Genomic DNA, 15,556 nt, shown 5'->3' with positions numbered 1-15,556 from the left:
AGTGGTCGTTTCTCTGTTCAGATAGTTGTTGCTACTCTCCTCTTTGATCTCCTGTTGAGTTCGTAGGTGTTCAGAATGGTTTGATCCCTATTCAGCTGAATTCCTGAGACCAGACGAAATCTAGGTCTCCTACTCCTCCACCATCTTGCTCTGCCCCCTCCGGTCTGTGGCAATTTTAATATGAATGTGTTGGAAAGTCAAGCTTTGCCTTTGTCTGGGCTTCTGTTTCCACCGCGACCCAGCGACTCCGGGCCTCTAGGTGATTCTTATGCATGTTGCATTTGAGATCTCACCTAAGAGTTAGGTGGGAGAAATTATTGAGAACGGGATCTGATTTTTACTTGGGCTGCTGGCATGAGTCAGAAATCATCTGATGAACAAGTTAAAAAGGAAAACACTGGAACTCAGGTCAGAAATTAATGACTATGGGGAATGATAAAATGAAATAAAACCCAGCCATGCAAAATATTTACCCTAAAGGAAATATTCCTTCATAAGCTGATGTTTTCTATTATTTAAATATCTTCTAGAGATTTCATTATGAAGGTTAACTGAAGCCAACAAGTATTCAGAATAAGTTTTTAATTTAGATGACAAAAATTGCCCTAAACCTCTCTAAAATATATTTTATTAAGATTTCTTGTACTTTAATACTATTATCTGTCCTTTATCAGCTTAAAGTAGGGGTGGCAGCATATACATTTATTATATTTTGTATGTCTTATGTATTTACTAAAAAATACATTACATATGTAATAGTGTATTATATATTTTAAAAGCTTAGTGAGTATGTTTTTTTCAATTAACAATTGGGTCACATCATCTTGTTTTTTTTAATTTACAAAAACAGTGGGACAATATACTTGATAATGGAAATTATTCTGCAAAATTGTCAAGTATTGACAATGAAGAACTTGCATGAGATAAACTGACCAGTTTAACATAACAGTGATTGAACATTATAAGACACTTTATTTGATAAAATAAATTTTATCACTTTTATTCTTTAGGTCTAGTATATTAAATGAAAAGGAGTAATTTTTTTAAAGTAATTAAAAAAAGAAATGGATTTAAGAAGTGAGAACATTTGTAATGGTCTTTATTATTGTCTAATTTCAAAGAAACAACATATGATTTTAAAGTTGGAGAGCTATTAATCAATCTCTCCCATCTGAAGTACTAGAGAACTGAAACCCAGATAGATCAAGTGCTTTCACGATTCATGGGTTTTCTTGTCATACTGAATGTCCCTAAATATATATCAAAGCTGCTTATTTAAATTGTCACCAGTTCTATAGTTTATTATATGCATTTCAAGGGAAAAATCCACTTTATAATAATAGTCTTTCCTTGATGTGCTCTACAGAAAACATAATTAGTATGTGCCTAGAAGTTTTTCGATTTCCTTTGAAATTATAACTTGAAAAGCACAACTGTAATCTTAACCATTACCACTTTCTGAAGAAAATCTCCCCTTCGAACAAATTTGAGGAAATCTTAGTTGTTTACATGCACAAAAATCAATAGGTGAATTAAATGAGCAATAACACCATTGTTCTAGTTATTTTTAATGCATATGCTCTTTCATTATGTAAACAGAATTACATAGTCCTTTTATTAAAACCAAATCTTTTTAGTTTAGGAATGATTTTATGAAGCTGTTAGGATCAATGGAGAAATTCTCTACCATTTAAAGCTGCTATAAAGTTGACACAATTCAGACATGAGGAAAAATACATGTTTTTGCTTTAAATATAAAGATAGAAGGCTGGTTAATTATGACAAATGTAAAGGGAAAAGTCTGACATCCTTGTGATTTGCTCCACTTATTCCAAAATTCCTTAAGTGATAGAGTTCTCCATTTGCATTTGGCTTACACCTTGACTTTGTTTAAAAAATATTTAATCTTCAAAATATGGCCAATAAGCAGACAAATAATGAGCGTCAAACTCCATTCCTGCCCTTGGTCTTATAATGATGATCATAAAGTAAGCCACTGGTATAAGTAGATAAGATGAGGGTCAGAGTGATGAAAACAAAGTTCTATTCTTCCCTAGTTTTATCCCCCACCACAATAAAGTGACATTTGCATCATCATTGCCACCATTCTCTACTTCCAATCCTTCAGCCAGTCTATTGCTGATTCTACCTCCAGCCTCTAATCTGTTGTTCTTCATTTTAAGTCCAAAACAAAATCATACCTTTTCAGGTCTACTTTAGAATTTTCCCAAAGTTTCTTCTCATTTCTATTTTTACTGCATTTTTATCCATGATCGGCAAAGATTACCACCAGTTAAGTCTTTTTTTTTTTAATTGAAGTGTAGTTGTCATACAACATTATATTGGTTTCAGGTGTATAACACAGTGATTTGACAATTCTATACATTACTCAGTGCTCACCACAGTAAGTGTAGGCACTATTTGTCACCATACATTTTTACAGTATTATTGACTATATTCCCTATGTTGTACTTTTCATCTCTGTGACTTATTTATTTTATAACTGGAAGTAGCTGGAAGAGAAATTAAGAAAACAATCCCATTTACAATTGCACCAAAAAGAATTACAAGTGACTATATAGATGTAAGTACCTAGGGATAAATTTGGTCAAGGCGTTGAAAGACCTATACTCTGAAAACTATAAGACACTGATGAAAGAAATTGAAGACAACACCGCCAGTTAATTCTTGCCTAAAATCTTTCAGTGACTTCCCTTTACAATTAAATTACTTATTTTACAATTTAATTTACAATAATTTACAATATAATTTACAATTAAATTTTTTATTGATTTACCAGGTCTGCGTAAATTACCAGCCTGTTTTCCCAAATGTATATCATATCATTCTACATTTTGTTTACTTGGATGTTCACCCCAATCTTCTATTTGTCCTCCAACATACCAAACTCTCTCACCCGAGTCTTTTGCAGGCTTCCCCCTAGTCTTTTTCCTGGTCTTTGTAAAGTATTTTCCTGGAGTCCAGAGCTTAGTAAGTAAACCTCTTGAAACTATTTTGCTCTTGGTTTCCTGAATGTCTAATATATCGAAGCATAACAAGAAAGAGTGGCTTAAAATGAATCTTTTATATCAATTATCTAGAATAGAAAAATTAGGCAGAAAACTGAGAGCAGGAAGGAGCCTTATTAACTATATCTTTCTCAGCCTAGACAGCCAGAAGACCAAGATGGAGATGTTTCAAGTAGTTGTAGTTGCATTTCGAGTGGTTATGGTTACATGCGGTTACCATGTAGGGGAAGATTAGGAACTATACACTGGGACCTCCCCTTTATTTTTATATCAAGGTAAGTGTCACCTAAAACATTGGAAGATCAAGACAGTAGGAGTAACCTTTGATTATCTTATCAAAAATAATTACATCCACGTGCAATATTGTATATTATATATTTCTAAGTGCCAGACACTGCATTAATTCTTAGATGTTTACATGATTTCTGAGAGCATCCATGTGAAATAACACGGCAATTTTACAGTTGAGAAAACTGAGGCTCAAATCTATTGAAACATGATCAACATCACATGGTCTCAAAAGATATAAATTTGGGTTTGTCTGATTGCAAGTCCTGTAATCTTTCTAGTAAATTTTTCTCCCTTTTAAACATAATAATAGGCAGTATTTGCTCTTGTTTATATGTTAATGAATAATTTTCCATACAGCCTTTTTAAAAAATAACATTTTGAAACTCCATCCGTTGTAATACTTTTACTGGAAAACAGTAAATAAAAAAGCAAGTTAATTGCTATATGCCTGAAGCATTATGTGGAACACAAATATATAATCATGTACCTGCTTGTTTACTTCGTATCTTGCTGCTCTTGTTATCTTCTCATGCTCTTTGCCTATGCTAACTTAGCAATTCCACATCTCTCTTTCATGCACTATTAAGGTCATTGTTTATTAGTGGTTTGATGTTGAACTTGCATATTTTTCTGCATATCAATATCTGACTGCCTGTATCTGTTGATTTTTCAAGGTAACTTGCTTTCTTTCTCTCTTTTTTTTTAGAGGCTAGTCAATCCTTAACCATATCTCATCTATAGAATTACATCTATATAGTCACTTGTAATAACTTTTAGGCTACCATGTAAAAGAAACAGAAAACACAGCTCTACATTAGCCACAGTTTCCATTTTCTTGGATACATACCTAAACTTGGATGGTGACTTTACAAACATTGCTAAGTTTATATATTTAACTTTATAAATTAAAGTTTAGCATACGTACAGCCAAATGTACATGAACTTAAATGTAAAACCCATTGTAAGATCAAAAACTGAGTACCTGTGCAACCATCACCCAGGCCAAGACAGCAGGAAGTTATCAGCACCCCAAGAAGTCACCTCTCAACCCTAGCCAATCATTACCCTCTCCCTCCTATCCAACATAACCAATATCCTCAACTAATTATTAATTAGTTAATATCCTAATTAATAATTCTAAACTAAAACTGAGCCTACTTCTCCCTTTAATTGAGACTCATGAATTATGCTACTTTTGAGTGTTATTTTACTCAGAATTGCCCTTATAAGATCCATCCATGTTGTAGCATAAAGCTACATTTCATTTATTTTCCTTGTTGCATAGTATTTCACTTTATGAATATGGTTACGGCATCCATTCTACTATTGATAGATATTTGAGTTATTTCTAGTATGCTAATTCTGAATAACACTGCTTAGAACAATCTTAAATAATCCTCTTTATGTACATAGTTCTATTGGAGACAGACCTAAGAATAGAAATATTGAGTTGTATTATATGGATATATTGGTGGTTGCATGAATTAATAGTCCTCTGACAGTGTTTGAGCGGGCCTATTGCTACTTATCCTTCCCAATAATTGATTATTACCCGTTTTATTCTGTTTGTCAGTCTAGTAGATTTGCAGTGGTATTTCATTGTGGTTTTAATTGGTATGTCTCTGATTTCAAGTGAGTTTTAAGAATGTTTTCATGTGTTTATGAGCCATTTGGGTATTGTTTTGTGAAGTACTATATCTCTTGATTTTTTTCTACTAGGTTGTTCATCATTTTCTTATTGATATTAGTGAGTTATTCATAATTCATCCATATGCAGTGACTATGCTTCCTTTGTTGGTTACATGTACTGCAAGAGTCTTTTCTCATTACTGTGTTTGCTTTTTTTTTTTTGCTTCAATGATTTTTAATTTTCATGTAGTACAACTCATTGATATTTTCCTTTATTTTCAGCAATTTGTGTGTCCTAACTAATTAATTGCTCAATACCACAAAATCATGAATATATTTTCCTGTAGTATGTTAAAGCTTCATGTATGTATACATGTATGGTTGTATCCTGTATTAATTTATTTTTGCATTTATGATCAGATATAGAGTGTACTTGGTATTTATGTTTACATTTATCTGTGGTGTGAGGTAATATTCAAGTTTCATATTTTCTATACAGATACATTTTCTGAGCACTTTTTATTAAAAACATCGTCCTTTATCCCAGATCAAAATGTCTATTATTTGATGAATGACTTGGCTATTCTAAGCCCTTTGCATTTTTGTATAAATTTAAGACTCAAAATTTTAATTTACGTATGCACTCATTCACATACACACACAGATATATACACACAAAGCTGCTGAAACTTTTATTGTAATTGCATTAAATGTAAATAAGTTTTAGAAGAATTCATATCTTCAAAATATCTTGCAAATAGAATACAGCTTGATTTATTTAAAACTTATCAATGGCTCTCAAAAGTGTTAAGTTTTCTTAGAATCCTGATATTAGCTTTATTCCTAAATATACACATATTTGTGTATGTTACTATGGTGAACAGTATCATTTTAAACTTACTTTGCTGACTTTTGCATAGAGAAATATAATTAAATTTTATACAGTGACTTTGTGTCCAGTGACCTTGCTAACACTCATTTTCTAATTATTTTTCGTAATTAAATACTGTTATTTTCTAGTTATCTTAATAATTTTAGCTTAATTTCTCTCTAAATAGAAAACATACTCAGGTTTCAATTTTTAAAAATTGCTTGAGATTTCCTTTATGGCTTACATACAGTCAGTTTTTATAAATTGACTTTTTAAAATATAAATTCTGCTGTTAGGTATAGTAACTTATGTGTGGTAAGTTTCATAATAAGGTTGTCCAAATCTCTGTTCTTACTCAGCTGCATTATCTACTGTCCACTCTCCATTATCATTGTTTTCTTCCCAGCCCCTTGTATGTCACAGAGGATATGCTGGGAGCTACATTTCCCAGAATTCTGAGTAAGAGGCTCACTGAAAGTGAGCTGTGGTTCCTCACAGATTTCAATGATATTGCCTCATCTACTCATTTACCTGCTCATGTCTTGAGGAGTTCTGGGAACTGTATGTACTATGTTATAGATATTATCTGAGGTGTGGATACTACTATAATTATAAAGAATGGCAGCTGGTCAAGAGCTTCACAACTCTAAATCACCTCATTCAAATCAGAATTGTCATGCTTCAAAACTAGGATTCATTCCTGCAAAAGGTCAGTATTTGCCTACTCTATCCCTAATTTTGCAGTTGGGCTCTACAAAGTCCCCAAAAAGTGTGTGCACAATTCTCAGTTGTCTCTCCTCTTGACAGACCTTGTACTCTAAAATTGGTTTCCTTAGTTCTTCAAGGCTCCTGTCCTCTAGCTTATCTCTTCCAGACTCATTATATGTTCTTATTGCAAAAGCAGCTCCCAAACTGGACTCATCTACCTGGATTTCTTCCCTTCTCAGATCTTAGAACCATACATTTTAGAAAATTGCTAGATTTTCAAGACTTTTAAGCAAATTTGTTGTTCTATTTAACCACTTTTTCCTAGTTATGCACAGCAAGACCGAGTCTAGATTTACCTAGTCTGACATTGACAGGAAAGGAAGCCATTTACATTTTCTGTTCAACATGCTTTGGAGCACATCAAGTAAATACATGTTTATCATTGTGGGAAAAAAACTTGAAAAAAACCTTGTTTTATGGAGACATAGACTCTGCCATTATTAGTTATAGCTGTAGATACAATGCCCAGCAAAAGTTAAAAAACAAAAGAATTGTTTTACATAATTTACATTTTAATCTATATTCATTTGAATTTTTTAAATAACTAGCATTTAACAAGTTAGTAACAAAAGGTATACAATTTTTTCATTATTTATGATAACCAGGGTATTATAATCATCTTTCTGGCTTATCTCAACTTTTAATGCTAGTAATTGGTCACACATATACAAAAGCTCAACTGTCCTAGATTATTGCCAAGTGCTGTAAGTCCTGCTAATAAGACTCTCCTGGGTATAAAGATATGCCAAGTTACTTCAGTCTTACAGTTTAAAAATAAGGATAAATGATCTCCTTCCTATTTTCTTAAAAAATAGATTTCATTTCTCAAAAATAGTCCTCATACTTTGCCCACTATACTGGCACTGATAAATTGCATATCTCCTATAGTCAGAAGAAACTGAAACATTTCGATTTACTTTTTAAGGATATATTTTTATCCTAGCATTGTTATCTAACAATAAAAAATCTTGCTGCATTAACCTGCAAGAAGATTAGAAAATCAAAATAAATTTGATAGAGAAGAAAAGGAACTTATTAATTGACTTGTCCTATTGAGACAAACACTTATTAGACTTTGTATTAGAAAAAAAACATGGCTATAAATTTCTTCAAAATTTTTTATATCTGTCAGTGTACAAAGAAATTGCTAAGTACTACATGAATCCTTACATTTTACAAAATAGGGAGTAATGTGAGCAAAACGGTTGTCATTCACTCTAAGTTTGATAGTGAAGTGACTGCACTGATATATAGATACATAGGAAATAATTATTCCTTGTTTAAATCAGCCAGACATTTGTTTAAATTCTACCTTCTTATTCATGTAGAAGTATATTTTGACAAAAGGATATAAAGCTCTAATGGACTTTGCTAATGTTCATTTAAAAATACTTTTTTTTTTTTTTAAAGATTTTATTTATTTATTTGAGAGACAGAGAGAATGAGAGAAAGAGCACATGAGATGGGGGGAGGGTCAGAGGGAGAAGCAGACTCCCTGCTGAGCGGGGAGCCCGATGCGGGACTCGATCCCGGGACTCCAAGATCATGACCTGAGCCGAAAGCAGTCGCTTAACCAACTGAGCCACCCAGGCACTAAAAATTTCATCTAGGCGATACTTCTTTTGTTCATTTTGTCCCAACCACTCTGCCTTGCTGTACCTCCAACCAAGTATGTTCTCAAGTAGACATGAGGCATTTTGTTTGTTTTCTCTGCCTGAAAGCTGCATTACTCAGAAATACTTATGGCTCCCTCTATACTTTATACATGTCTCTAGTCATTTTTTTTACCTAAATTGAAATTTCTTCACCATTCACCTTCTCTATTTTAGTCTTCCTTTTCCTTTATTCTGTTTTATTTAGCTTCTTGACTGTTATCACCCCTTACCATGATATACATGTGTTTATTGTCTATGATCCTACACTGGAATGTGTTTTTTTTAATCTTTTTTTTTTTAAGATTTTATTTATTTATATGAGAGAGAAAGAGCATGAGTGAGGGGGAGGTGCAGAAGGAGAAGGAGAAAGAATCTCAAGCCTATTAGTTCTGAATTATAATATCACCTTTTAGGGCGCCTGGTGGCTCAGTCATTAGGCGTCTGTCTTTGGCTCGGGTCGTGATCCCAGGGTCCTGGGATCGAGTCCCACATCAGATTCCCTGCTCAGCAGGAGGGCTGCTTCTCCCTCTCCCACTCCCTCTGCTTGTGTTCCCTCTCTTGCTGTCTCTCTCTGTCAAATAAATAAAATCTTTTAAAAAAATAACATCACCTTTCATACACAACTGAATACTGAAATACAAATTAAAATTGAGATGTAGTGCATATATCTTTCAACAAACTGAAATGCTGAATTAGGTAAATATACTCAGAACTGTTTATTTCATAGTATCTCATGATAGCATTTAACTTCCTTATCAGAATTTGCAAAGCTTACTCTTTGGACTACCCAGAATTTCCACAAAAAATTTAAGTTCTATTCTTATTACAAAACTAAGTGCTTTATGTTTCCAATCTCACTGACAGAATTGGAAAACACAAAGTGATTGTTAGATGCTAAAATAATGTTTCACCTTTATGTTATGTTTTTAAAGTTGTTATTTCTAATGGAGCTGCGTTTTTGTTACCTGTTGTATAAACAAGTTGTTTCTTGTTATTCTTTAGGATCTAAGTATGCTCCTAATTCCAGAAGCATTCATTACATGTAATTAAAAACAATTCATGTATTTCAAAACTGAGATTGGATACGGTATGGGAGGAAAAGTATTGTAATGGGAGTGGGAAGGGATCTTTGTATTCTCAGTTATGAAAGTGAAGAACATTTTGTGTGAATGTGTTTATTGTGAAATCCCATAGTTTTGCTTTGTCTTCCATAAGGTATTTATGTAAGTAAGGCCTCTATCACTTTGGTATGAATGGGTTTTGTGGAATAAGTCATTCATTTCTTATCTTTGGGCATAGAGAGATCCTACCACTGGTTGTATTTTTTAATCCATTTGGTCATGAGTTCTGCTTCTGTAAAACTATAACATGAATATTATTAATTCATAGACAATTTGTGATGATAAAATGAGATAATTGGGGAAAAAGTCCTTTCACAACGCAAGAAATAATGCAGGATTTCCAGCAATGATAGATGAAAGATGTAGGCAAAACATCTCTTAAAAACAAAACAAAACAAAACAAAACAAAAAAAAACAAGCATAAAAACTGTGCAATATTGGGGCATCTGGGTGGCTCAGTCAGTTGAGCATCTGACTCTTAAGCATTTGACTTTTGATTTCAGCTCAGGTCATGATCTCAGGTTCATGAGATCAAGCCCCATGTTGGGCTCCCCTCTTAGCGCTGAGTCTGTTTGAGATCCTCTCCCTATGCCCCTCTCTGCTGCTAGTGTGTGCTCTCTCTCTAAAACAAATAATAAAAAAATTAAAAGAAAACAAAACAAAAAACTGTGCAATATTATTCAAAGCAACCACGCCAGGACTCTGAAAGTTGACCAAAGGCAAAAACAAATTGAGAATTTATTTATTAAAAAAAAACAAACCCAGAAACAAAAAATAAAACTACTAAAACCTCTGTCTGAAAAACAAACTGAGGGTTCTAGAGGGGAGGAGGGTAGGGGGATGGGTTAGCCTGGTGATGGGTATTAAAGAGGGCACATTCTGCATGGAGCACTGGGTGTTATGAACAAACAATGAATCATGGAACACTACATCAAAAACTAATGATGTAATATATGGTGATTAACATAACAATAAAAAAATTTAAAAAAAAAGAAAAACAACCAGGCTCTATGGTCTTCTTGCTTGGGGCTGCTCCTGTTGTTGCTCTTCCCCTTCCCACTGCTATCAGCACTATAGTTTAACCAGGTGTGGCTGGCCAAGAAAACTAGCAACTTTGCTGACAAAGGCAGCTGATTTGATTGGGAGCACACTGAAAAACCATGGCCTACTGCATAGTCAGTAAAGTAGCAAACTAAGAAGGAAGCAAGGGTAGAAACCTGAGGCTCTGCTAGCCTGACTGAGGTTGTGGACTTGACTGGGGAAAGTGGCAAACAGCCAGACACTGAAAAAGGAGAACCTAGAAATAAAAGGACCCTGGAAGCAAGCAAATAAGGTCTCTGCACATCCTTGGCTGACTAGAAAACAATGGGCATGCACAGAAGAGACTGACACGGACCAGAAGTAAAAGCTAAGAAAAGGGGTGCCTGGGTGGCTCAGTAGGTTAAGCGAGTCTGCCTTTAGCTCAGGTCATGATCTCAGGGGCCTGGCATTGAGTCCTGCATCCGGCTCCCTGTTCAGCAGGGAGTCTGCTTCTCCCTCTGCCCCTCCTCCCAACTCGTGTACCCGTGCTCACTCTCACAAAAATAAATAAATAAAATCTTGGGGGAAAAAAAAAAAGCTAAGAAAAGTCTGAAAATTGCTCTAACCCTGCCCCCAGCCCCAGATCCATCAGCTGGGGGATGAGTAAGACTTAGGAACATGAGTTAGCACAGCTTCTGTCCAATAACTGCCTGACAGGTAAGCCACACAGACACATGGAATTCTGGCCTTATGATAAAAGGAACAGAGACATATTTAGTAACACTTTCGTTGATTTTAAGATATTCATTTTTGTTGGGGCACCTGGGTGGCTAAGTCTGTTAAGTGTCAAACTCTTGGTTTCGACTCAGGCCATGATCTCGGGGTTGTGAGATCAAGCCCCGCATTGGGTTCCCAACTTGGTGTGGAGTCTGCTTGAGATTCTCTCTCCCTCTCCCTTTGCCCCCTGCTTTCTCTTTCTCTCTTTCTAAAAAATAAATATATCTTTTTAAAATATATATATATATATATTTATTGATAAAATTTTGTTTCTATGGCAGGAAATTTTTTTAAACTATATAATAGGATTCTGAAGGTGTTCAGATGACCTACAGAGGTAGTTTAGTCACTGCCTTTGAAATAATTTAACTTCTAATGCCCAAACAAATATATAGGGATCAGCAAAAAAAAAAAAAAGCAAAGCAAATTAACAGAAAGAAGTTAATCTTACTCATTTTTACAATGACTGACTATAATTTTTCTGAAGCTGAGATACATGAAAATTAGGATAGTTAACTAGTTAAGGCCACTATCTAACTGTATGAACTGTACACTGCTTTGTACATTGTTAAGAGTCATGGTATTCTGTGAGAGAGTAAAACAGCTGATGAGAGCATTAAGATCATCATCATTCACCATGTGAGTCAGCTTATTTTTGTAATGTCATGGTCATAGACTTGACTCCAGCCCAACCATAGCTTTTGTTCCAAGGATAATATAACTAAATGCCAAGACAATCTCAAAATTTTCCCAGGAGACCAGCATTACCTACATTCTTAAATAAGCATAAACATTTTTATATAGTCAAGAAATCCTTATATTCAATATTTTATGTTTAATTGTGTAGGCAATTTTACTTTAAGCAAGTACTATTTATTTATTTGTTTGTTTGTTTGTTTATATAACCTCGTATGAGATGTTCATATAGCATCTAAGCCTTGGATCTTCAGGCTTCAATCATGACATCCAGGAAAGTCTTCCCGCTAAACAGCATAAGGCTGGCATCAACTTTCTAATTTCCCACCATGCCCCCAAAGAAGTTTTAAATTCAGAAAAGAAAAAAAATAATCTCAGCTACCTAGAAACACAAACTACATTATACACATTGCTATCTAAAATCACCTAATTATCTAATATGAATAAGCCAATGACCTGCTGCATTCCCAGGTCAATGTATTTTCCTCCTGGTATCATCCTTCATTGACAAAAGCCACTCCTAACATAACATTCTGTGGTATTTCTTTTTTTTTAAGATTTTATTTATTTGAGAGAGAAGGAGGAAGAACGAGCACCAGTGCGGGGAGAGGCAGAGGGAGAGGGAGAAGCAGACTCCCCGCAGAGCAGGGAGCCCAATGCAGGACTTGTTCCCAGGACCCTGGGATCATGACCTGAGCCAAAGGCAGACGCTTAACCAACTGAGCCACCCAGGCAACCCATTTTGTGGTATTTCTTATGCAGGAGGAGATACTTCTGAAAAGTTGGCCTCTGCCTTTTTCTCAGACAGTTTGATCTATATTTCACAGCTCCAAGGGAACAATTTGGCAGGGTACACAACAAAATTGGCTCCCATTTTCTGGAAGTTTACATTCTTAGGAAAACTTAGAGACTTTCCCAAGGAGGTAAAAGGAATAAACAAACCAAAAGAGGGCTTCAGAGGGAAGCAGGTGACTTGAAATGATGAAAGAAGGATTTTCTCCAGATTATATGGAGATTTCCTTGGTCTGAGAAAAGAAAAAAGGGAGAAATTTTCAGGTCTAGAGCAATAGGAAACCAGAATCTGCTTCATAACAATGCTATGGGCAGTCAGCTGGGGATACAAGCACCAAGGTTTTACAGAGAAATTATTACAAGTTGAAGTTCAAAACTCAATGAAGATTTCTATGTACAAAGAATTTCACCAAAATGACAAGATAGCCACAAGACCGAAAGAGAGCTTATGTGCAGGATATCTGGTGAGCTGTGTAGATAGATAACTAAAAACCACAGCCACCTCTGCCATCAGACACTGGTAACATACAGTGTCTTAGAATCAGGGTAAAAGACAGGAGGAGACAGACGTAACAATTACTGAGCTCAACTATAAGGTCAGCGCAAGAGAATGGGGGCTCAATTGAAAAACAATAAAGTTATAAGAAAACAAATGATACTTCTATAACTTATGGACTGATATTTACACCTGTTATGTATTTTTTAGTTTTGATTTGATCATTGATTATATATTAATTTTATTAAATTACAAAATATCGACTATATAAATTTCATGTAAATACCTAATAACAAAACCCTGTAGACTAAGTACGTATTTGTTCCTCTTTCTATCTGTGACATTAAAGCTGATTAACTCTTTGCTTTTTATTTTTTATTTTATTATTTTTTAAAGTTCTATTTATTTATAAGAGAGAGAGAGCACGCATGCACAGGGGAAGGGGCAGAGGGAGAGGGAGAGAGAGAGAATCTCAAGCAGACTCCGCACCAAGCGGGGAACCAAATGCGGGGCTTGATCTCACGACCCATGAGAACATGACCTGAGCCAAAATCAAGAATCAGAGGCTTAACCAGCTGAGCCATGTTTTCAGTGCCATTTTAAAAACACTAAAACAAAAAGGATTGACTCCTACATCTTAACCCTTACAGATATATTTTCCACACAGATTAAAATTTGATAAAATGGAGAATGCCTTTTCTTAGAGGAATCCATTTGGCAAAACAAAAAGGAAAAAGGACAATTTGGATATGATGAAATATATTCTTCACATTCTGAAAATTTGGACAGATGGAGGAAAAATTAACATGAAAAGAGTGGATATTCCTAGGACAGAAATGCTTTCAATTGAGCATAAATTCATAAGCCTCTAAAAAGCTGAAGATGAATTCACTTGATTACTCTCATCAAATAATTAGAAATGGTACAGTGCTCTCTAGGAGAGAGCTCATTAAAAAAAAAAAAAAGGAAGACACTCAGGTACAATAGTATCGATTCATAGAAATTAACTATTTTATAGGAAAAAAATTTGTACTAAGCCACCAAAGTTAAGTTCCCATATGGCATTTTACTATGTTATGCAGATGTCCTTTGGTAGTAACAAAATTTGGGAGCCACACTGGTACTACTCTATTAGTGAAGACCTTGTTACCTCTCACAGAGACTCTTTTAATAATAGCCTTCTGATTGCTTAGCTCTAGCCTCTTCTAAAAAGAAAACCACTTTTTACCTTCCTGCCAAAGAACGTGTTAGGAAGCTTATCATAGTTCTGGTGATGGTCCTGCCCTGCATGAAAACTCCCCATTAGATAGATGTTAAATAAAAAACAGATTTCCTAGTTTGACATTTAAGGATCACTAATTTAATCAATCTAAGCATGATTTACTGTAAAGCACTATAAAATATATTTTAAGATTTACTGAACTTACTAATGCTATAGCAATACATAATAAAAAAATTCTTGAAAATAAAAGTGCCACATGAAAACCATACTACACAGAGATCAAGAGCATGGATTATTTAACAAAACACAAAAGAATATAAATCCTAACGCTACAGAAATAAGCTGAATGACATTCAGTCGTGTGCTGGGAAGGCAGCTCCCTAAAGAGAAAGCTCTGACTTATATGTAGCATTTGCCAATTTCTGTGGTGTAAATAACCCCACCATGGCCATTAAAAAGCTACCAACCTTCTCACAAAATTTAACAACTGGCTCTCACAAGCTGGCACAAGCTTGCTCAAGCACATCACCAATCTGGTGGATATTCTTAGGACAAAATTGGCCAAAATTAATTTTTCTTCTTAACACAAAATTGTTTTATTATTTATAAAATGGGCCTAACAATCTCTATTATAGTGTGGCTCTATAGTTTAAATAAGATAATAATATATTAGAGTATTTTTCTTCATTACTATCTTAAAATTAAGACTAAGTAGGTATTTATTTTTATTATATCACCAAAAATATATTAAATGTATTGAATACTAGGGAACAAGAAATTAATAACAATGGGAGCCACATTTTAAATGTTAGTCTAGTGAAATTATAAAATGTAATATAAATATGAAGACTGTATATAACTTGATCAACAAGGCAGAGACCAGGAAAAGATGAATCACAAAATAGTGGCTAACTAATTGAATTTCTACACAGTAAGGGTGAGTATGAAATTTCCAGTTCACTACAATATCCACAATTCCCTATACAAGCAGGATACTAGACCTATTCAAACATATACATGGCTGTTTTTTCTCCTGAAATTATTTGAATTTGTTGCACTGGTAGAACTAGATAATGTGAAAAGAGTTTCGCTTTGAACCAAGGCTAGAGATTAAAGAACAGGAACGAGCAAATGGTAGTGCTTTAATTTTTGCCTATTATTACTAGAAAATAATGGGCAATTTATATAT

This window comes from Zalophus californianus, chromosome 9 (genome assembly GCF_009762305.2).
Source record: "Zalophus californianus isolate mZalCal1 chromosome 9, mZalCal1.pri.v2, whole genome shotgun sequence".
Taxonomy (NCBI): Eukaryota; Metazoa; Chordata; class Mammalia; order Carnivora; family Otariidae; genus Zalophus; species Zalophus californianus.
Note: the sequence above shows the minus strand (reverse complement) of the source record.